At 39.2% G+C, this 24,488-nt stretch overlaps 1 long non-coding RNA gene across 1 annotated transcript; it reads left to right on the forward strand.

Annotated features, from left to right (window-relative positions):
• Positions 1-321: 321 nt before the first annotated feature.
• Positions 322-19,543, forward strand: LOC108448539. The gene is made up of 4 exons (XR_001864440.1): positions 322-445; positions 3,246-3,252; positions 8,685-8,694; positions 19,533-19,543. It is a non-coding gene; the product is annotated as an uncharacterized LOC108448539 (long non-coding RNA).
• Positions 19,544-24,488: the final 4,945 nt, after the last annotated feature.

The raw sequence follows: 24,488 nt of genomic DNA on the forward strand, positions 1-24,488 counted from the left end.
ATGCCCTGGCTTGGTGAGCCAGTGCTTTGTTTGTTGAGCAGAGATGAATGCTGTGGATGCTTTGTTTAGGAAGTTGAATTATTAATTCATTGTACACAGAGTAATATCCCAAACAAAGCCTGGAGCTCAAAGCTCCCTAGTTTTGAGGAGGTTTATAAACAGGTTCTGCTAATCTGAAAAGATTAGCTGCCTTGTTATTAGAGGTAAATAAATACTCAACTTCAGAATTATTCTTTCTCCTTTCTAATCCAGAGGAAGGTTATAATGACCTTTCTGACAAAGTTTTCTTCTGAGTATCTCCTCTATGTCTCTCTCCTGCCAGAGCTCCAGAATTGTTTGCACAATGCTCTCAGACACGTGGTGGGATTCTTGGGTTGTCCTGTGCAGGGCCAGGAGCTGGACTTTGAGGATCCCAGTGGGTCCCTCCCAATTCAGGATGTTCTCTGTGTTGTCCATTCACTTCCCACCAAGTTTGCTTTGTGTGCTTTCCTAGGCAGACTAAGAAAGTCAGGGCCCCAGTAAAGTCTGGATTTCCAGCAGCTGTAACTTGTGCCTCGGAGACACTTTTGGATAGCTCAAGCATCAGCAGGCAAAATCTCCCATCATGTCATCCAGAGAGTGAAACATGAAAGTGTTTGCAAAGACTGAATTAGGGAATTTGCCTCTCTACAGTCAGCAGGGACTGAGAGTTTCACAGAGACAAAATCTCACCCCCAGTCATCCCAAAGGAGTTGATTCTGTGATAGCAGCAGGATGTCCCTTGAATTCATTGTGCTGGTTTTTTTCTCAGGTTTTCTATAACTAATGAATGTTATTCATTAAAGGAAACTTCCTCTGAGAACAGTAATAAAAGATAAACTGTGCTAGCAAACACAAAGATTTGTTTAGTCCCCAGGATCCTGTGTCCATCCGTGGTGACCAAGGAGGAGTGAGAACTTGTGGTGCATGTCTCACAACTTCTGTTCTTGTGCTTTCATGGTGAGTCAGAGAACTCCAATCCATGTCCTGTCCTGCAAGGTTGCAGGCCTCAGAGTTTGAATCCAGTAGGGTTTAATTTCCCTGTTTATCCATCATGGAAGTCCATGCTGCTACACCTGGATGGCTTTAAAAATCACAACAACTGCATGGGATCTCACCATACTGAGATATTTTCCCTGCTGAGTTTATTGTTTAGTTACTGATTCAAGATTTTGTGTATTTTTAGATCATTAAATCTGAGTAAGGCTTAAATGCAAAACCTAATGGCTGCCTAAATTGGCTGTAGGGTATTTGTGTCAATAAGGGACAAAATTATATCACAGAGCAGTATAAGTAGACTAAGACAGCTCAAATTGTCGATATGATGAAAATTATTCAAAGAAAGCAATTAAAACTCCAATCCATGCCTAAATTGCTATTGGTTGTAAGTCCAGTGAATCCATTTACACATTCTGTTGTAGGATACTACATGATCAGGGTACTGTAGCAGAATGCCTTGTCAATAGAGAATTATAAAAACAAATATATCATCATGTTGAAATAAAATGCAAATCCCAATAAGCATTCTTCCAAGCTGTTAAAAGGCCAGAAGAGATGGGAAGAAAGCTGAGATCTTTTGATTTCAGATGAACTGATCTTATAACCTGCAAGTTTGTATACATTCCCGTGATGAAGACTAAAGATATAAATTTATATACTGTAGGTTTTGGTTACACCCTGCTGTAAGTAGAAGCATGAAAAAAAAAAAAAACAGAAGAGAATATTTGTGAGGAAATCTTGCAAATATTAAAATTAGCTTAATATTTACTTAGCATTTGAGTTCTAGAGCCTTGCAGCAGGATGCTTATATTGTTTCATATAACTGCAGTACTGATATACCTTTATTCATGTCATAAGGCCAAAAAATAATAGACTAAAATTACCATTTCTTACCTGATTTTTTTTTTTTTTTTTAAGTGGATTTTGGCCCTGAGAGGCCCCATAGAGCAGAACTCTTTGACTGAGCCCCTGATCACCTAGGAATTTATTTATTTATTTTTCCTAATGAAAGTTTAGTAGTGTTCATGTTTTGATCACATCCATTAAAACACAGAGTATGAAAGGCTTGCACCTGCAGGAATTTCAAGCAGCATCCAAATAAATGATCTATGAATTATGCATATCCCAATAAAGCTTGTATTAACATTTCTTTAAATTGGGGTCTTATAAGACACTGGAAAAGCCAGGACACGGGCTCTATGTGTAAGGACATGCACTTCTCACCAACTCCTCAGCTGTTTGAAAACTGTGTGCATCACTTTGGGTCTTATTATGTCAAGTTAAGAGTGCAGGAGAAAAATTCCAGCCCTGTGAAAATTGAGAGGGTGTTTTCAAACCAGAGACCAAAATGTGGGAATCTGTGTACTGTGAGCCTCTGGGGAAGGAGCTGCTGCTGATAAATTAGCAAAGCATATTTAGGAAACACAGATGCCTAATATTTTTGTTTGAACAGTAATGTGTTTTCTGAATCATTGCATTAATTTTAGAGTCTTGATTAAGATACTTCTACAGTAATGGAACAGATTATTTTCATTTTATGCCAAATAACTGATTATGCTTCCTTGTAATTTATGTGTTGTGAGGTAAAAACTCTTTTGGTATCTGAGAGCAGTCTAGATTATTTAGCCTGACTTGTTTGATTGTTTTTAGGTTGCATGGATCTGGAAATATGAGTAGAACTTTAGGCAATATTAAGGAACAGGGGCAGCAAGAAACCTCAACCGTGCCATTTGTCCACTGCACCAAGGAATTTTTGCTCTATTCTTCCTGCACTTCTGCACATCACTGGCAGAAAAATATAGAAAATTTACCCAGTCATGAAAAAAGAAAATTTTCTCTATGAAAGTAACAATAACAAAAAGTTGGACTTCGCTGGTTATTCTATTAAGAGAGAAAATGTAATCCTTCAAAACAGGGGTGGCTGTGGAAATTCAATATTTTTGAGTGGCTAATGCTTTCAGTTAATGGTGTTAACTTGAACTCTGACCTTTGTTAGAATGCTGTGTTTTAGCTTTCCTTCAAAAATTTGGTTCCCCCTCTGTTCTGGCTGCTCCTGCACTGTGACCAGTCTACATCGGGCTGCAAGAGGAGTTTCTGTTCAGAGTCATTGTGTTTAAATAAGGAATAATTCTGTACCTCTTAATTTGTTGGTTTTTTATTATGTATGGGGAATATACTGGCCATGGGGATTTATATTTGTTTGCCTAGCTGGTCATTCCAGAAATCAGGATTTCTGTCTTGCCTAGGTTGTGCCTGGATAACATTGGAGCAGTTTTGCAGGAGAGGGTTAAAAGATTCCAGCCTGTCTGCTAGGAAAAAGAAGGAAGATATTTGGAATATTCCACTGAGTTGCATTTGGAATAATAATTGGGTGTATATTCCCTTATTTGTTTGAGATGCAAGAGTTTTGCATTCGAGTAGAATTATAGGAGAAAGCTAATTAACCTTTATAAACATAATTCATTAGGCTTGCAAGGCACAACAAACACTTAAGAAAAAACAAGCCTCTGGTAGCATGCGAAGGCTGGCACCTTCCTTTTTGTGATCTGCAGAAGAAGACCAGCTTTAAAAGGTGTCCTTACAGCTGTGGCAACAGAATGAGTCCAAGCTTTATTTTGATTATGTCTGCCCATTTTTCATTATTTCTGTATAGGCTTTTTGAATCTTGATTTTCGGCTCTGAATTTGATTTTCCTCCAGTATGAAAGAGTTGATTTATTTCAGAATAAATTTATTTTCTGTTCACCTGGTTTGCACAATGAAATCTAGGCAAATTGGATTTCACTCATAGATCAGTCACAGAAACAAAATGATGTGCACCTCTCTTCATAATGGTCATGACATCTATTTCCTCTACACCTTTTTTATGGTTTTCTCCTCATTACCTTGATTTCCTCAGTGAAGTCCAAAAAATAACATCAATAGGTTTTATATTGTGCCATATTCCAGGTTAAAATTGAACTCCACAGTTCAATTTTTGTGGAAAACCAAAGAAGGAATGTGGAACAGCATTTTGACTTCTGTGAATGAAGTCTCATTTTGGAGAACAGTTCCTTCTGTGTCTTTGTGATCCTGGTTCCTTCCCTGATCATTCTTCTGACTCATAAAATAATGGAGGCAGGGGTCCAGAGGATGCAGATGTTTTACCCATTATATGAATCTTGAAAGGAATTAATGCAGACTGAATCATCTGCAAGACTGAAATGCCAATTTTCTATTTCTTTAATGTGTTATTTCTCCTGGAATAATTTTTCTTGGCATTTAACTTTGCATCTGATGTTGCTGGAATTGAGTTTTTCCTTGTTTGCATCCCTTAACATGAATGTAAATATGTCATCCTGCAGGTTTAGCACAAAATGAGTGCATGTTTTCTGGGCATTTAGTGCTATTGGAGCTTTGTGTGCCAGGTGAGAAGCCTTTTTAAAAGCATTGAGAGCAATAAAAATAAAGAAAGGCTTTTTCAGAGTATTTATTTTACTTATTAATGAAAATAACAAGTCTCTTCTGTAGCTTTGTGTTTTGGCCTTTAACTTTTCATTAATTTCCTCTGTGAAACAAGCTTGTTCAAAGAATTAGTTCAAAACAGCCTGAAATTGCATTTAAAATTAATATCTTTTTACGTTTGATGTTTAATGTACCACTGCTATCAAAACCTTGACCTGTGCCAGGGGCGTTATCAGACTGGCAGCTGTGTGATAATGAGGGGGGGTTTGGTGGGTGTACAAACAGTTTGGAGAGACAGTAACAAAATTACATTGCTGCCCTCTGGAGCCCTCCAGCCCAGTAAATATTTAGCTGGCAGTAGATGGCAAACTGAAGATTAAGAGAATTTGCTGCCCTAAATCTCCTGGTGAGTGCAGCCCCACAGTTCTGGTGGTGATCGGGAGCTGACCCAGCCAGAAATAGGAGGAATTGTCATTGTTTGTCTGCCCAGTGATCTGTCTGGGGCTCAGATGAAAAATAATCCCAGCCTGTCCAAAAGGCCATTTTGCCTCTTACTGAGCATGCACAACCACATTTAGGGGTTTACTCTTGCCAGCTGATTTTTATCATACAAGAGACTGCAGTGGCTGCTTGCCCTAAAGGGGTTTCCCTCAGAAGAGAGGCTTTGCTAAGCCCAATCAGCCAGGTTTGCGTTCTCTCCTCTGTCTGCCACACACAAAAACTCCTGTGTGACTGCATCACTTTGCCTCCCCTCCTGAATTTTTTTTTTTTATGAACTTCACTCCCCTGCTCCCACTTGAGAAATTTTACTTTTTCTTAAGTCAGAAGAAGGTATGCAGGCATGTGTGGCTCACACCCAGGATCCTTTCCAGTAGCACTGGGCTGGATTCCAAGGGGTGCCAGGGGGACTGCGGAAGGAGCCAGCAAACCTTTATAACTGAGGTTTGTGAGTGTTGTGTAGTGTCTGATACCCAAACCAGCAGCTGCCATCCCCTGCAGCAGGGCGTGGGGTCCCAAAGGTACCAGCTGGGAGAAAATGTGTGTCTGGCCACCATTCTGTGCCTGAGCTCTGCCTTCCCCCTTTTAGTGAATAGGACATAAGCAAAAACTCTTCCTTGGGCTCTACATGATGACTTCTATGTTTCATCCCTAAGATATAAGGAAATAATCTAATTTTACAGATTAAAAATCACAGACAACCTGTGCAGCTGTACTGTTCCCCAGTGGTCAAAGCAGAAGGACAGGCCTCCTTTATGGCCATAAATAATTCAGCCTGGATTTAGTCTGGCCCACGCAATGTGTGATGGATTGGAGGGCACTTCTCTCCTATGCACCCTACAATCTCTTTTACATTGCGATAACTTTAAAAATTATGTTTGTTTTAATTTTGTATTCATATAGGCTGTATTCTGGTTCAGCTTCTTAGAAATTGAGTACAGCCTCTTCAATTTCAGAGGGTATGGGGAGTTCTCAAAGCACTAAGCTGGTCTGATGTTGCACATTAGATTTTGGGGGGAGGGTGAGTGGGTAGATGGAAAAATAACAAAAAAAAGAAATAGAAAAAAAGGAAAAAAAAGAAGATAACTTTTTTTTTTTTCAATGTCACACTCTTTACTTCTAGATGCCCATGAACAAATAAAAGGAATTAAATCAAAGGCACAAGATGCCAAATTCATTTTAATCAGAGTTCACTGGAAGCCCGAAGGTGACAAACTTCAGGAAGTGTTAGGGAATATGTGCAAGCAAAAGGAAACTTGTGACTTCAGTAAAGAAATCTCAGCCATATGCCCTCTGAGGAATCTATAACAGCTTCTCCAAGGATTTATACCATCACATTTTTCCAGCAGCGCCGTGCCATGCACATGGAAGGGTATTTCTGCTTGTGCTCTGCCTGTGACCAGAGCGTGCAGTGTGCTGGGATCACAAGCAGCCCTCAAAGCAGATTTTTCCAGAGTGACCATTGTGTGGTTGTTGTGCTGGCACTGCAGCTGGTTCCAGCTGGGCATGGAGCAAGTGGAAATCCCATCCTGTAGTTCTGCTGGTGTTGGATTGCATGGAAAGAGAGGGATTTGGCATGTGCAGCTGTCAGCTCACCACATGGGCAACTTTCGTGCCCTGGTGCACATTGGATGAAGGTTAATATCAAAACTCTGAGCTGAATAGCAAAGTGTAGGTCTGGTGGAAAACCTATGGGCTTGTTGGTGTTTGATAAGGCTGATGTGGATGGAACAATGCTGAAAGACTGCACTGGGGTGAGGGCTGAGGGTCATGGATGGTCCCTGTGAGCAGCAAAGACAGCCTGTGCCTGTCCCCCTGTGCCACCTGATAGAGGCAATCACTGAAATCACCCAGAAACACTTAGAGGAAAATAGCTGCAAACGAGAAATTGAGCACTCATGTCAAAGGAGTTTGTGTTACTAGGCATTCATCATAAAATGTATCTTATATTTTAAAAGGCTTGTTTGGTAAGCAAGAACATCAGGGCTACTCATAGATGATGTGTAATAACAGGGTTATACTCAGCCCCAAATGCTTTTATCTACTTCAGACCGAGCTCTGACTAAATGAAAGCCTTCACTTGCCTACTTTGCCTTCCATTTGAAAAACAGAATGTATCTATAATAAAAAAAAAGTCTCTATAACCTCTTATATCTAACCAAGGCTTTCAACAGATCAAATGTATTTCCCAAAATAAAGATAAAACAGAATGTTAGTTTGTGAATCATTCTGTATTTCAACCACTTAATGTACTTCAAACACACATACACAATCAGGACAAGAAAGCTGGCTCAGAAATTATAAGCAAATTGCAGCTCTTCAAGACATCCTATAAATTTTTTTCCCCAGCTGCATTTAAATAATAAGAGCTCTTCCTTGTTTTGGACATCCTTGTTTTCATATCTGTTTTGAAACCATTTATGCTAAATAAGGAATTGAATAGACAGATAATTAGCAGATTGCAAAGCAGTGTCTTAACTTTCCTGGTACTCCTTAGCTGCAGAAGAGTCTTTGCAAAGATCTTTTCTGCATAAAACCAGTTCACCAAGTTGGGCATGTGCCATCTAGTGATCCACACAGGAACTGGAACTTAAAATTAGATGTACACTCATGATATCCACCAAGTGAGTACTTCTGAAATAAGACATTTGGGCCATTAACATATATGTGCAACTTGAAACTTGAGATTTTGAGTTGTGAAATGAAATTTCTGTTACTTTTTCCTTCATTAATTATGAGCTGTGCAAAGACTTTTCAGGCAAATGTAATTTTTGGTGATTTATGAGCTTTCTGTAATGTAAGGGTCATGGAAAATTCTTAAAAGCTCAATGGTCATTGTCTGTACTTGCACAAAATTTTGCCTGTTCCTCTCAAAGTGCTAATTGTGTTCTTTCGAAAGCAGTTCAAATTTTATGAGAGTAAAAGCAATAAAACAAGTAGTTTATGGAAAAAAAAAAAGAGTAGGTTTTGACTGATGAAAACTCCTTAAACTCATTGAACCCCAATTATAAATCTGTGTTTCTTCTCTCAGACAACTTTTGGAAGTAGATTTTGGTAGTTTTGGTGTCAGGCACTGTGGGTCAATGTGCTCTGTGGTGCCAGAAATGGACATTACCCAGCCAAGAAGGAAGGTGAGCCTGCTTTGGCTTTGCACCTTTTACTCCTGTGGCTTTCGGATCTCCTGGGTTCTTCTCTGCTGTCCTGCAAAATTACTGTTCCTGTAATTAAGTTTGTTCTCAGCAATCCCTAAGGCCATTGTGGCAGTAGGAGAGACCTTTTCACTTTGAGTTTTTCTCCACTGCCCATCGCCAGCAACTCCTGCAACAACTTTTCACAGTGATAAGATTTGTTTTGAAGGAAATTTCCAGGGGCAAATAAAGCTGGATCAATTCAAGGCTTTCCTTGGGCATTAGGTGGCACACCTGTAGCAACAGTACCTGTGCTCAGGAAAGATCATTTTAACTTGGCCAATACCTTGGCATTGAGAAGTTATTTTTAATTTTTATTTTAAAATATTTGAACATATATACTTGAAATATATACTCAGGTAGGACTATTCAGCTCGGAGACTTTCTGTAGCCTTGTGGTATAAAAGTAATTTACGTGGAGAAGCTGTACAGCCTTTTTCTTCTGTACACTGTGAAATATTTAACTATACAACTGTGAATTCAGTGTGAGAAGTGTGAAAGGAGAGAATCATTACTTACTGCAGGAGGGTTTTATTAGGCAGGCTGCAGTTATGCTGCTGGACAAAGTGCAGTAGGTCCCTATTAACTATTTAACAGCTATCTACAACAGCAGACACCTTATAAATTAATAGATAGACTCAAAACACAAAGTGGCTGTAGAGGAAAAGCTCAGCAAAGGGTGTAGATGAGCATCCAATCCAGCAGCTACAGTTTAATGTTGGATATCACAGTTCTGGGGTTTTATAAGCAGCACAGAACCACGTTTCTGTGGGAAATGCTGGGGATGATGTGCTTCTAAGGTCCGTTTAGTAGCTCATTTCACTAAATGATGAGTTTCTATTACAAAACTCAGACGTAAATTATTCAAATGAAGAATCCATCGCTATTCTGCAGGGAAAGGTGCTGCTGCAGTGTGAGTGGATGCTGTAAGTGGCTGATGGATTTGGGGTGACCTGATTGAAAACACCTGTGCTGCAGCTGGCAGTGCTAAGGAAGAGATGACAGCCAGTAATTCCTGCCTGTTATTTAAGGTTAAAAGTGGAGACATTAAATTGTCAATAATTAATTACAGCTTTATTGAGGAGTTAATTATGATAGCCTTTCTGGGTTCAGGAGGCTGCATGAATCTTCCATACTGAGGTTTAGTAATTGAGATGCAGTTTAGCATTCCTGTCCTGACACAAAGCAGAGGGGAAGAAACTGCTTTATAAACAGATATGCTGATACCTTCTTGCATTAGAATAAATATCCTGCTCCGTTCCAGTGACTATTTCCTCAGGGAAAGGAGTACTTTCATCAGGAAAAGTTGAAGTAGAGCAAAATACATTTCTGTCAGCACTAGCTGGAGTGGTTCTCAGTGCAAGAAAAAGATTAAAAGAATATGAATATTTGAGAAAACTGAGGAAATACTGAAATTTGGCCGTTTTGTATGGGTGACATCTCCAAAATATATCTGATCCCTTGTGAGAAAAGGACTGCCTGAGGGGAAAGTGGACCCAAGACACCCTATATTCTGAGAATTATTCTTCTACAATCCAAATACTCAATCACTTCTGCAAGGATGCTGCAGCATTAGGAAGGTCATGATTTAAAACATTAAAGCAAATTGCTGATTGTACATCTCCCATCTGAAGTAGAAAATAGTACAAAGATGCTACAGGGCCATGTGCTGGCTTGCCTGGAAGGGTTTAATTTGCATTTCTGTTCTTGAGCCACCAGAACCCACAGAGGTGATGGCACTGCATGGCATCACTCATTGCCTACCATGAGTTGTACAGATTTCCAGTGTGGGGTTTCTCCCTAACTTTGTTACCAAGCTGGCATATCTATGACCTTATCACTCCATCAGCACATCAATCACAACATTACCTGAGTTTCAAAAATCACGTAAATTAAAATCCCCTGTAGACTGCTGAAAAGGGTAAATATGCAAAGGCAAGGAAAGTTTGGAAGTTTTTCCTTTGGCTTAGTTTCACTGATTTTTTCATACATTTTGATAAGGCACTTGACTATTTCTGAATTTAGAAGATGCTCTTAATATTTTGATTTCATGGAAATGATTGTGAGTGGCTAAGTCATAGAGATTGCTACTTTAGACTCCCACTTGAGCTCACTTATGTCCATAGAAAGACCTCTAATGACTCTATCATTCTGCCTAGGGTTTTCTTTTCCCTTTTCAGTTCAACTCTCAAGCTAGAATGTTCTAGCTATGACTCTTTTTAAAGCAGAATTTATTTATATAAAATTTTAACTTGAAAGCAAATGTGCCCTTTTAAAGGATGTCACCATCATCCTGCCTTAGGAGACTGAAAATCTGAGCCCTGAAAAAAGAAGCTATTGGACATAATTCATCAGGTGTTGGAATTTATTCTACAAAATAGAACAATCCTGGAAAATTTTTTTTCCTTTCTGAATGACAAAGGAAGCCCAAATAGACATTTGTCCATTCCAGTAGAATTCCAACAGAAAACTTGGTAAGTTAAATAAAAAGCTCTGTTTCAGAAGGAAAGCTAAAGTTCTGTTATAGTTATTTTCCTAAGGGAAAATCTGTCCTCTAAACACACTGAAGCACCTGCACTTGCTTGGAGACTAAAGCTGGTTTAGAGGTGCTAGACTAATTTAGCAGGGAAATGTAGCTAATTTTGTTTGTAGTGAAGCGTAAAATTAGATGAGACTAAGTACAAGCAAAGCCTGTTTGTTCCCTGTTTCTTTTTGCCTTGATACTTCTTCCAACCTCTGAACAAAAGCACTTGGCTTTAGTAAAACCGATGAGTTTTATGACCACAGGATTCCAAAGAGGACAAAAATTCCCCTGGGATTGGCAAGGGAAAGCAGCAGCTTTCAATGCTGACCTAAAAACACAGTGATTTTGCTGATCTGCCCCCAAAACAAGGACTTGGGAGAAAGAAGTCACCAGACATTGGTCATGGGTGGACAGGAGGCAGGCGAGCCAAGAGCTCTGAAATAGCTCTGGGGCTGTTGTGAGGAACACTCTGAGAAATGTTTGCTGGCAGAAAGTTTGGGCGTGGAGTTTTAGTGAGTGTGTCACTTGCAGGTGGAGGTCGTGCTGTCTAGACAGGAGGAAAATTCCAGCTGTCTATTCCTCTGCTCCTTATTATTTGAGTTTGATGTTTTAAGCTGATCATGAGATGCACGAAAGACGGAGTTGAGTCTGGCCAGATAGACACGGGGCAAAATCAGAGAATTAGATCAGCAGATCATAATTGTTGAGATTAAAGTTGAAATTATATTTATGAAGAAGATCATTGGAGACAAGATTTAGAGCAAAGGAATCAGGGAGCTGAGCCTGGAGCCAGCAGAGCCCCAACAAATGCAGTCATTCTGAGGGCCCTGAGGGTTCAATTAACCTTGACAGCCTGGAGTCTCTTAAAAGGAGCAGAGCTTACGAATGAAATGCAATGAAAAATTACTACTTTTAAACTATTGGCAGTTTAAAACCTTGTCTCGACAGCAAAACCTCCTCGACAGACACCTCTAAAATGCTGTGCGCTAAATGTGCTGTAAATTTATTCTTGTGGCAGGTTTATTTCTTCATTAAATATTAATGTTAGATGGGGTTTAGCATATGCATGACGTTGCTGTAAATTGAGTTAGAAATTTATCAGGTTAAGTCATGTTTGAGTCTTAAGGTCTCATTCTTGAATGTTCAGTCATGCAGCAAAGAGGAGGGGACCTACAAATAACAGTCCTCAAAGACAAATGTAATAAATTTGAAGAGGCTGCTGTATTTTTCAGTCAAATCATGTCGGTATCTCTTTGCGGATATTATTTTTTTATATATGTTTTTTTCCGTCTTCCCAGTTTCTATATGTTGTGCCTGATTGGGTAAAATTTTCTCACCATTTTATGGGAGATGATTTGTAAAAATTCTTACAGCTGAGTGATTTAGTACACAAAAAGAGAATCTAAATTTTTAGGACTGTCTCTCTTCTGGTCGGTGGTGAGGAAGGAGCTCTTAGCAAGTTGTTCATAAATAACTGTTTTCTTTTATGTTAAATGGAGAATTTTCCAGCATCTTGACAAATTAACTCTTTGGCTTTCTATGATATATAGAGAGAATTACCAAATATTGACCAGATGAGTGGTTCTCTGCCACTGAGAAGAGGTTTCCTTGCCATTGGATCTATTTCTGTGCCATACAGCTGCCATCAAATTGATGGTCCTGAGCTGCTTATATTTAATGATTGGAGGGAGAAATGGATCGAGGGGTCTGGGATAAGAAACAGGAGAAAGAGTGCAGGGCCAATTTTCAGACAGAGATCCCAGTAAACCTTTGGAATATACGAAAATCTCCTCTATGGATATGGATATTTGCCAGTAACAAGTGCCATGACCTCATGAGCCACAGCACAATTTATGTTTTCATTTGGGAAGGGGAGGGGGACATTCCCAAATCTGTGATTTGCTACTTGACCAGCTCTGGCTGACATTCTACTGAACAGACTTTGCAGCTGGGAAATGCCCTAAGGGATGTTTGCAGAGGGAAAGGATTTTGTAACATCTTCTAGAAATCCCATCTGTGTCTGATAATATTCTGGAACAACTTCAGTGGCGATCTTGAGATCCATATGGATCTTATTAAAGTCCTCTTGCTTGCTGTGGGACACTCTGGGACCCGAAGTGAGTTGTAAAAGATCATTAGCTAAACTCAATGTGATTAATTAAACCTTCAGATTTCTAGGTTTGTGTTTTAATGTATCTTTTTAATTAAAAGGGGAAAAAAAAGGTTATTTGGGTTCTCATAATTTTTTAAAGAAACGTGATCTTCATAAGTGGCAACGTTTTTTTTTCACTTTTTCCTGATATCTGGAGAAGAGGCAACTAGAACAAAATAATAAGGCATTTGTGTTTATTAATTTTGTTTTGCATTTGCTTTAACAGAGCTTCTGCTTCTTATTTTCATTAAATATGGGGGTTGCTACTTATCAAATATAATTGCTGGCATTGCAGGAAGAAAAGCTCTGCCAGGGTTAGGTTTTTACCAAGGCGATTTCTACCTGCCTAGGATTTAGAAAATCAGTAATGTTAAGGATGAACCAAAGGACAAATGGGAGGAAATGGCTGTAGAGATAAAGGTTTTGTTTGAAATTATTATTTGTTGAAAGCTGTACACTTTGACTGCCTTAAAGTTGTTAGAATATAATTATTTGTATATAGAATATAATTGAATGCAGTAACTCGCATTCTACTGCCATGCAAAATGTTCCTGTTATCTCCTAATCTCCCGGACTCAACCTCTTCCCTGCTAGATCCCCCCAGTCTGTCAGAGTCCTGTGTCACAGGAGAAGGAATGCAGGAATTATTATTGTGATGCTCACTGCGGCGATTCCTTTTCTGAAACCTCCAAACTCATTTTCTGATGAGTATCTTGATTTGTGGCATTTACAGTTACATGGAGGCTGAAAAGCTGAATGTGTGTCTTGACTTGTCTCTCTTGGGTTTTTTGTGTCATGGGAGATGTCAGAGCGTTTATCAGCCAGCAGCTTTTAAGGGAAAAGGGACAAATGTTGTTGAGACACTGGGCAATTTAAATGCATTGTTCCTTTTCTGGGTGTGCAGTTACCCCCACACAATGTGATTTCCACCCAAACACAGCCTTAATCTGCAGCTAGGAGGTGGAAGAGGGAGCAGCAATTACAGCCCCCATTTGCTAGAGTTCCTGGTGGAAATGGCACAGAGGATACCTCTTCCCACAGTTTATTAAAGCTTCTGTGCCTGTTTAGTCTACATTTAAATTTATACTGTTTAGCAAGTATAAAATTCACCACTTGTTGCTGAACCAGAGGATGTCCACTGGAAAGGCTTCTAATTTTTAATTCCAACAATTTATGGGGTAAAGGCTCTAAGTCTGGATGTGTTACACCAGTAAGAGCAGGAGAATGGCCCCAGTATTCTGCCTCTGACAGTGACCAGGGTATAAAGAGTATCTATGATACATCCCACAGAACCTTCACAGCTTAAACCTGTCTGAAGTTAGGCAATTCCTAAACCAAACGGGAATATTTTTGTATGTATGTACCCCAGGGGTTTTGTGTGATCCCCCCAGGCACTGTTCACCTCCTTGGTATTTAGATGTCTTAGCTCCTGTGTGAATCATGATAAATAACAGGTTCTGCTTTTGATGTTGGAAGATTTTCAGTCCTCAATTATTGAAAATCTTAATACTTTATCATCTGAAAAATGCTGCATTGCTCTTCCTTTTGTTATATAAAGCCAAGAAAAGCTTATTTGATTCTTGAGAAGATTAGGAGGATAGACAAAATCACAGATAGCAACAATTTTCCCAGACATAGAGCAGGGAGGAGGCACTTAGATGAGTCTTTTTTTTTTTTTTTTTTTTTTTTGCAGTGTTTGAAAAAGAGGAAGCAAGACTATGAGAAGAGTGAAATAATCACTGTTTTCATAACCTCTGTTGTAATTACACTCTGTATGTGGCTTGTGTAGAGTCCAAGTACCACCTGCATTTATACCTCATGTCTGGTGCATCACTCGCTCCACACCCTGTTTTTCACAAGTAGCCAGAGAACAATGGATATTGGAGCAATATAACAGGCCAGAAATGTCAAATTTGAAGAAAAGGAAGTAAGAAACAGATTACTAATAAAAAAAAAAAAATCTTTCAGGTACTTAACATTTTGATAGTCTCCTCACAATGAGCATCCCAATTCTGTGAAGCAATCGTTTTCCAACTCATCTGAATGACAAGTGCTAACAATGGAAAATAAACATAATGATGATCTAATATGTGCATCTGAGGAGGCCTTGCATGCCTTATTTGCTCCTAATTCCTGTTGAGAAGATACTTATTATTAGGATATCATGTCAATCATGTTTCTCCATTTACTCTAAACTGTTAGCATTAAATTGGCCCCATGCAGGAGGTGGGTGAGTGTGACACAAACCAAACCCACAGTCCTGGCTGGCATGAAAGCAAAGACAAAGATTTGTCTATGTGAATTCCTCCAAATAGACCCAGCATTTAAAAACCTCTGTCATTTCTCATGAGTGCTTTCCTTACAGCACGACTGACAAGAAGGGACACTGGGTGTCTTTCTGACAAGCTGATACTGAAGTCATGGCATTTATGATCTGCACATGCTCTGATTTCAGTCACTTTCTGCTTCTGGTGCCAGCAATGAGAGAGGGAAACTGGGCATAGTCCTACAAAGGAAACTCATATAAATGTGTGTCTATTTTTTCTCACTTAAGTAGGAGTTTGAACACATCACAGAGAATCTGGGCCAGACACTGCGATTCCATAAACCATTGTTTAAATTTGCATCAGTAGAACACACTTGATTTTCCTGGTTTACACTTGGAGGAAATGACTGATAGGAAGACCTAACTTGATATGTGTACTAAATTCTTGGTGGCATAAGAAGGAATGTCCTGGTAGGCAGCGTGTCTTTGAGGGGGAGGGCACCAGAGGCTGATATTCTGTTTTGTACCAGTGATTTGCCATTCATTTAAGCTGTGACTACTTGATTTATCTCTATCTATTGCTGTGTTGCCATCTCATTTTTTTTGTGTCTTGCCTATCAAGCACAGCCTTTCAGCAGAAGTGTTGTTATTGGTACGTACCTGTTGGAAGGCAGCAGGTGACAAATGGAGCTCTGAGCGCACTTACACTCGCTGTTATTGTGCAGCCAAAACCATTACAAGAGGAAGGCACTGGATGAATGTTAGAGAATAGCATTTGCCACACACAATAGCTGTTATTCATCTCTTTCTCTCCTCAGTCTCTTCCTCCTGATGGAGGCACAGTGAATAAGTGTTTTCGGATTGAGTTTTTCCTCATCATGGTTATCTTTGCCATCCCTATGAAGTCGATTCACTTTCAGAAAGTCCTCTGCACCTCTCAGTGTCTGTCTGAGCAGCGTTGCTCCATTTGAAGACTATACTTAGAACTAGTTCATTGTATGAAACAGTCATGATAGTAATTCGTTCAGGGGAAATTGCTTTTCCAAAGGTGGAGAAGTTAATTAAGTGTGTAACAGGAGGAAGCTAAACCTTACTAATTAGCGAGAAGGGTAACGATTATGGGAGAGAACAGATGACACTTGGCTGAAGATGAACTCAAGAAATTGCTTTAGCCAAAAGCAAGTTAGAAGAGTGAATAGAAGATGAGCTTCAAGAAAGCAAAGACTGTCACTGTGTCCTGATAAATTGTACCTCATTTATAGTGTGTCTGCCAGGTATTAATCAATAATTTGTCAGGGTGATCCTTCACTGGGAGGCACAGACCCTGCTTTGTGTGATGGAGAATTTCATCAAATCCTTTAGGTGCTCCCGAGGAGGATGTGCTGAATAAAAGGGTGGCAGCTCTTACAGACAACTGCAAGGCTGTTTATGGGGAATGTGGAGAGGAAACTGCAGCTCCACTGCTCTGCTCTCCACTTCTGGGCTGGTTCTCCTGGGTGTCCATCACTCTCTCCCTGTTTATTCACACCAGTCAGGAAGATTGTTTGAAGTGTTGGGTTTTGGTTTGGTCCAGAGTAAATTTTTTTCTTGTGGTGTGTGTAAAGAACCAGTCATCGCTCACACATCACTTTTAATAGGGTTGTTCTAGTTAGTATTTTTTGCTTATTGTAGCAGTAATGTAAATATTGGATGGGAAAATACTTTATTCAGTTGCCAGATTTCCAATGAAGTGATGTGCTCTACCTACAGCAAACTCAAACCAGTCTCCAAGATTTTTAATATGTTCCAATAACAACTATTTTATAAAAATAATAACAATATGTTTGTTTTACTTCAGTATGATAAATGTTTTTCTGCATTTTCTTTCTGTCCTCTGCCCAAAGGAGCTCTATTGCAAAGCTCTGTCGCAAGGTCTGCATCCATACTGCATCCCAGTGCCTATTTGTATAACCAGATGAGACAATTATAATGTTGACCTACATTGTTATAATGATAAATCAAATTCAGACTGCTCACAAATAATATTTTATCTTGTCAGTGTGTAGCACCAAGGCTGTGCTGCAAGAAACTTGTGGCCTGATATTTTTAGCCATGTGTCTTAAGCCTTCTCTAAGGCCAGAGCTCAAAATCCAGTGTACTGTAGGCAAATGCCATCACATGTTTATGACCTTTTCTGGTTTCCTTCTGTAGCTAAGGACAAATAAGTGCAGTTCACCTTTGGTTTCAATATTTTTTGTTTCCTTTGAAGCAATAGGTCTGGCCTTTCATCAGTCTAGTTACTGGTACCTGCATACTGCAGCCAGTTCTTTGGTCTTTTATTTGGAATTAATTGATTGTCAGTGTTCTGGAATGAAACAAAATAGAGGGGAATGAGTCAAAATAGAAAGGAGAAAAGCTTGTTTTCTTTATTCAGTGTTTAGATTCTGATGGGAGACAGTAATATTACAGCACAAAAAAAGCAGATAAAATGTTTCAAACCATTAAATTTCAATCTTCTTTGTTCAGCAAGTGTTTTTAGCAAGTGCTCCTTTAAGGCATTGTCTGGTCTGGATTTAGTAAATTCTTCATCTCTTCTAGATAAATAGTTTTCTAAGAGAGTTAGCAATAAACGCTGAAGATGGCTCAGCCTTGCATAAGAGAAAGAACACCCTTAGAGTCTTCAGCATTTCAATTGCATCGCTGAGGTGAAAAAACATTTAGGGCAAAGTTTTAATTTAAATCTAAACCAGTTTTTTTTTGTTTGTTTGTTTGTTTGTTTTTTTGTTGTTTTTTTTTTTTATTAGGAGAATTCCTAATGGAAGGTGTTGTAAAAAAAATGGAAAAAGTAATCAGAGTATATTAATCATTTAAACTTCTTTGGAGTCTGGAGCACTATAACTTTAATTAGTGATGCCAAATAATATAAAATAGGTCTTCTGTTGGGTAGGCATAAAGGATGAGGAAACTTCTGCATTCTGCCAAACATTACATATTGTCCACGTGATGCTTACTATGCCAAAGCAAGGAACTCAACGTGGCATATTTGGTGCCAACAAATATGTTATTATAAAAAATGAGAATTGAAAGAGATTTTTAAGCAGAGCAGGTTATGTAAGTTTTTGTTTTTCACTGAGTGTTCATGACAATTTGCATTTATTCACATTAGCTTGTGTGGGCTGCTATTTATTTGCACTTCTGTAGTGCCTAAGAGTTCTCTGACTGTATAGACCATTTATTTTGTGCTAGATGGTTTATAAATGATGATTGTATATAGAGGCAAGGACTGAGTGTATATTAGTGTGCATTTACACATTTATCTGGGACATATCTGCCGTTGGTGAAGACTTGTGTGGATCTGAAGTAGGTGGGTAATGGGATCATTTGTGTTACTCCAGTCCTGCACTTTGCTTTAGAAAGTTCCTCAGTTTTGCCTGAAGTGTTAAACAATAAACACGTTTGATAAAAGGGTTTGATGGGATAAAAAGTGCTTTAGATACAAAACACTGTTGGTAAAAGTCCATGGGAGACCACCTCTAATTAGCCTTATCAGATTTAGGAAAGGAGCCCATGGCAAGAGGTGCAAATATAGAAAGGATCCTAGAAAGAGTCACCTGGAGAAATGGACAGAGGTGTCTTTTGTCTTAAGGAAAACTTGAGATTGATTGAGGTTCATCTGTGTTCCAGATGGAGGGGAAACAGAAGTAAAATTCCAGATATGCTTGAAATGAAAGTCGAAAATATATTCCTTCTGATTTGCCACAAGCCTTTAAAAGCCTTGTCACAAAGCCTGGTGTAGGATAAGAGTTTAAAATATAAAACTGATACCTGTTCCTCTATGCATACATGGAATTAATACTTAGAGAGTTGCACACTATTTTAAAATCCTTTGCATTCATGTCCATCAAGAAAATAGGATCTAAAATGTTTCTACTGCATGATGCAATAAGGAACAGTAAAACTGATTATTTTTGAATTTATTTAGGGGGGAAAAAGGCAGAGGTAGGAATGAGATTAATAAAATAGCCTAAATTCATCTGCAGATAATAGGATTGCACCAGGGATAAATTTGTCCCCATTTGTTTCCCAAGCTTTTTATATCTGAAGCTTGAGGTCAGATCAGTAGAGGAAGATACAAGATGCCCATAAGTGAGTTATAGGAGTTTGCAATGCTGAATGAACAATATTTAGATTTTTTTAAAATTTTGGGATGGTGTCATAATGTGAAACATCCTCTCAGAGTATTTCATGTCTCTATTTCCACTCTTCTGCCTTATCACAAAACATTTTGAAACTTGTAGTGCTCTATTCAGAATTTGTGTTTTCAAGAGAATTCTTTCAGGGCAGGACCAACGGTTCATGTCTGGCCAGTTCCTGGAACAGTGACCTGGAATGGTGAGGGAAAAGGCCATAAACACTCTTGGCTGCTCTGTCCCATTTCCTGCCTGCTGGAACATCCCCAGAGGAGGCAATGCAGCTTCTTGTGAGCTGCAGGGAGTCAGTCACAGCTCTGACTGATCTTAAATTGTGCCTGTGAATGTTACACAGCCCTCTCATTCTCTGCCTTTGTCCTCAGATCCTCCAGGAGGCAGAGGAGGAAGTATTGAGATGACAGAATATAAAATAAACACATCTTTCTTTTGGACTATTCAAAATTTCTCAGTCAGTTTTGGTCTTGGTAATGTTAACTTTCCTGCATTTTAATTCTGTTCAAACAAGTTCTTCCATCCAGCAATGATGAGGCAGAGTTTCACCCTTCATTCATTTAAAAAACCCCAACCAAACAAGCTGGTAAATGTCTAACACTTTGTTTCATGTTTACAACATTTGCTTTTTTCTCTGGTTGCATTTATGCAAAAATTAATTTGCCAACATTGCTAAAAGTAGTTCCTAATACTCTGTGGACTTGCTTGATCTCAGGAGGTTTTCTGCTTGTAATTTGAAGGCTTCAGAGTCACCTTTGAAGTGAAACTGAGTATTTGGTTGTTTTGTTTAGGATGGGTTATTTCATTTCATCAAGTGTTGCAATCTACAACTATTTGTCTGCAGAGAAAAGAATTTTGTTTATTTTTCTTTTTCTTCCCCCTCTCCTAAACATATTCAGGAACTTTATTCTGGGCTAATGGAACATCTTTGTCTAACGTGTCAGATCTTTAGCTGTGCTGGAGGAACCTGAGTTAATGGAAGGGATGGATTTGTTCTCATGGCACCTTTTCCTTTCAAACTCTGATATCCTCAGAGTGGTTGGAGCTGTTCGGCAGAGCCTCTCAGAGGATTCCTTCCAGCAACTCCCTGATTAAACACACTCCTGCCACCCCCAGAAATGGGGTGGAGTAGTTATGAAGAGCCCAACAAAGGGGCAGGTACTTTTCCTGGAAAACAGATACAAATAACCTCAAACACAAGATTTCCTCCATCATTCACGTGGTTTTTCCGGCTGCCTTCTGAGACCTTTAGGAAAGGTAATCACAGCAGCTCTTTCAACTATTTTGAAAGCATCTGGCCATTTTTTTTACATGAGAATATAACTGAACAAATATTTTGTCTCCCAAACCCTTGCCAACCTTTCTATGAGAAGAAGGCAGCTTTCAGGTGTTAAGTTTATTAATTAGGCAGAGTAATGTGGGTAAACTTACCCCAGTCCTGGCTTCTGTTCATGAGGCCACAAGGTTCAGAAGTTCAAAGCTGTGTCTTGCTGGAGCTTCTTCTGTTCCATAAGCCTGTACATCTCATTTACAAGTGTTATGTTTGCCTACTGAAAAGAAAGCAATGGTAAATAAGAGAGAAAAATGGAAAAAGAATGACCTTTTCAAGGGGGAGATGTAAAAGACATGCTCAGAGCTTTTGAAGGTTATAGACATTGCTTTCAGTAAAGCTGTAGGACATAATGGAAGCTTTCTTCACTGCATCACACAAGTTCTCTATGCTGGCCAGATAAATCCCTCTTTACTTGAAGCATTAGAGACATGCTGCTGTAACTACAAAACTCAGAAGTTTGAATTAAAAGGTATGTCCTATAACTGTAGCTGTTTTCATGTTGGTTTTTTAAAATACCGTTTATCAGCAGAGAACTTGACAGCCCGTCATTTTTATTTGAAAAAGTATTTTTACATTTAAATAATCAGTACAATCACTGATGTTGTAATGACTTAAAAGCAGCCATATTTCCTTAGGAAATTTGTCTAGAAAATAAAGCATTGATGCTTTAGACACAGAGAAACAGATTAAATAACATGTCTGGGTTCTTCAGTTGTTGGTATTTATATCCTCGGGGAGAAATCTGGAGTCCTTTGGCAACTGGCCAGTGAAAAGTTATGCTACAGAACGATAGTCAAAACATCCAGTGCAGGGAAGGTATTTGAAGACACCTGTGTCCACTTAGTATCTGGAGATCAGAACTTTTTCCTGAGAAAATGCAGTAATATAATTTCTGTGAAATGATTCGGTGAGGTTTAGTGCTGTCCTCTGAGCTGCAGCCACAAAGGACAGTGAAAAAGGTGTCACTGCCCGCTCTTCTTTAGTGACCAGGACCTGCAAACCTCGTGATAATCCTTACTCTGCCTGCAGGGGCTGACATTTTCTACTGGCAGCTTCTAAAATCATCCCACAAAAACTGTGTTCAAGGATTCACTGCACAGGAGAGTTAAAAATCCCAGGCCAGTTTTGCTGCTTCCTGCTCTGTCCTGCAGCCTGAAGGCAAAGAAACTCCCTTAATAGGAGTCCTGGCTCCTCCCTTCAGACTTTGGTTTAGCTGGATTATGTAGATTGCAGAAAAATACCACAGAGCTTGGTAGGTGAGGAGTTGGATATTATATCTTACTGCACACTTTATGCTTTCAAATACACTTCTTCCAAAATGGTTGAGTGGTTTGGAAGAATTTTACCTCCCATAGCTAATCCTCAGACTCCGAGCACATTTGATTCCTTCGACTCTTTTAAAATCCATTGTGATACTCCCGTTGTCTTCTTGCAGCTCAGACTGAGGTCCTGGTTGAACTGATGTGATGCTGTGTCTGAAAGGGCATAAAAAACCAGGCAAGGAACAACTTTTCAGCTTACTTTGATGATCCTGTGTCATGTTTAATCAGGGAAGATTGAACCAGTCACCTTGAGATTCTGAGAGCATTGTTCAATACCATTTAAAACATTGATTTTCTGTAACTATGAATCCTCTCAACTAGTCATTAGACAGGAAGAAAGTTACCTGGGGGGTTTTTAATACCAAAAATGTTAGGAAGAGAGAAATCTAGCCTGGAGGAGGCAAGCTGCAAGCTGAGGAGCAGTTTGTCAGAGCTGAAGCAAAGGTATCTCCCAGGACTGGCAGGGCTGATGGTGCTCAATTGATTCTCAGAAAGAGCTAGAACAACTTTCTGACCTTACCTCACCTGACAGCAATACTTTTTTAAAGAAAAATAAAAATCTTGGTAGATATGAAGAAGACTTGGATCCATGGATCTCTTTTTGAGAGCTGGCATTTGTTGTGGATGTTTACTGCCAACAGATGTTTCAGCATTAAGGCAACTACCTGAAAACATTGCCCAAGACTATGTGAACTTTTACTTCAGCAAAAAGTTATTTTCCCTAATCTCTCTTGGTGCCTGAAATTGCTGAGCTGAAAAAGAATGGTTGCTACAGGTGTTTACTGTCTTCACCTATCCTGTGGGTAAGAATGATACAAAGCACAGGCAACAGAGCTCTCAGACGGTTTTTAAATTAAAACAGAGACCCAGAAAAGCAGCCATTCATGCAAAAATATCAGCAGCAATGCAAAAGAACCCCATGTATATTTCTCTTTGCTAATGTAACTTGTATTAGCTGTCTGCTCCTGACAAGCACTGTTTGCCTAAATTGCAGCAGCACCAGAACTTGCTGGAACCCTGCTAATCTGAGAAAAGCCCCTAAATGAAATGGTCTGCTGCTAGAATGAGAAATAATTTATAGGGCTATCCACATACATAGAGCTAAGGTATTGGGATTTTATATTGATCTCACCCCTGTGGTGTGAGTGTGGTCTGAATTTGTTGTTCTGAAGTACAGAGTCATTGACAGGAGCTACCACGGGCTGGCAGGTTGTGCTGCGCCATGGAAAAAACGATGGTAGTAACTAAAATAATACAGGGCTGCACAATGAAAGGCTGGGTTTGGAGGCTGTGTTTGGATGTGCTTGAACTTTGTCTTTCACACCAAAGATGACCAGGTCTGAAACTTGTTTTGCCATTGTTTTAGAGACCAAGGAAAGTGAACAGTTTGAGAAGCAGCAGTTCAGCTTCCATTTGTCCTGTCTGGCTGTGGAAATATGATGCTGTGTGGACCTTTCTGTGAGACTGGGCTGGAAGAACAGTTCTGGTGAATACCCTCACACAACCATGGACTCCTAGGATGCTTTGGGTTGGAAGGGACCTTAAAAACCACCTTGTTCCAATGCCTGCCATGGGCAGGGACATCTCCCACCAGCCCAGGCTTCTCAAAGCTCCTTCCAGCCTGGCCTTGAACCTGTGGGTATTTTGTGGGTGTCTCAGCAGGGATTTCCTAAGCAGAATTAGCATAAACTGTGTACTAACGGATTTGAACATTTCTGTCTCTGCAGCCAATGCTAAAATATTTCATATTACTGCACTATAGAAATGTAGCAAACAGAACCAGTTTATCAGTGTTTCTTATGTAACACTTGTCTTTTTTTTTTTTTTTTCCTGTCCTGCTTACTCCCCTGTAAAATCTACAGACCTTAGTAAAGATTGTGCATCATAATTGAGTTCTGGATCGTTGCAAATGGCATAAATTAACCTCAAGCAATTAATTTGTTAAAGTTTCCAAATAATTATTTCACTTATCCAACATGGTTCTGGTGGCTTTACATTTATCCTTGAGAAGATGCTTTTGTGCTGCATCTTATGTTTTAGTGTGGCAGAACATATTTGGCAAAAAAAAAAAGGATTGAAAAGTAATTTTAATTACTTTAGTTAATTTAGACAACTTTGGCAATACAAACAGGTTTTTGAGGTATACTGAGATATGACAGTGGACAAGCAAGTGTGGATATTGTCTAATTGCCCCTCTCTGATTAAGAAGCTTGAAAAGGAACTTTATAGAAGCTATTGGTGGTGCAGGGTCTTTGCTTGTTGTGTGCACTGATTCCTCTGGCACGGGTGGGAGATGTTTATTTCAACATCACTTTATCTGACAATAACCCTCCCTACGTACCTGCTTGAGAACATGCTAGAAAACTCTCTGCAGCAACTATAACTGACCTCAAGCAGTGACTAATTGCTTCATTAGGGAAAAAAAAACGGAGTACAAAAAATAAGTGTGAAAGAGTGCTGCAATTAAAATTGACAGCCTTTAAAAAAAAAATTCTGTTGCAGTCTGATGGGAACTTTGGCATTGGAAAAAAGGGGCAAGTTGAAAAATGGAAATAGTCTATTTA

This window comes from Corvus brachyrhynchos, unplaced genomic scaffold (assembly GCF_000691975.1).
Source record: "Corvus brachyrhynchos isolate BGI_N302 unplaced genomic scaffold, ASM69197v1 scaffold220, whole genome shotgun sequence".
NCBI lineage: Eukaryota > Metazoa > Chordata > Aves > Passeriformes > Corvidae > Corvus > Corvus brachyrhynchos.